This window comes from Sinocyclocheilus anshuiensis, unplaced genomic scaffold (genome assembly GCF_001515605.1).
Source record: "Sinocyclocheilus anshuiensis isolate Anshui unplaced genomic scaffold, SAMN03320099.WGS_v1.1 scaffold183, whole genome shotgun sequence".
In the NCBI taxonomy this organism is placed as follows: domain Eukaryota; kingdom Metazoa; phylum Chordata; class Actinopteri; order Cypriniformes; family Cyprinidae; genus Sinocyclocheilus; species Sinocyclocheilus anshuiensis.
The window spans coordinates 5280489-5280743 of NW_015548309.1; the positions used below are offsets into that span (position 1 = coordinate 5280489).

The following is a 255-nucleotide window of genomic DNA, read 5'->3' on the forward strand; positions in this document are numbered from 1 at the left end:
CTCATTTTTGTGCTTTTGTAAAATAAGCCTAAAGAAAAATAGGATGCAGCTTTCTGCCGTCTGTTTCCTTTCACGCAGGACAAAAATGAACCGAAACTACGTACTAGGCTACTTGTTGCACAGTTTTTCTTTCGTTTTCTTCATTTATTATTTAAGTAAAAATATATTTCTCATATAGGCCTATTTATTCATCTTATATATATATATATATATATACACTGAACAAAATTATAAACGCAATACTTTTGTTTTTGC

General features: G+C 29.0%; 1 protein-coding gene across 1 annotated transcript in view; it reads right to left on the reverse strand.

Annotated features, from left to right (window-relative positions):
- LOC107656450 (palmitoyltransferase ZDHHC17-like) overlaps window positions 1–255 on the reverse strand; it is a 19682-nt gene that overhangs the window by 4540 nt on the left and 14887 nt on the right. The gene's annotated exons all lie outside the window — the stretch shown is intronic.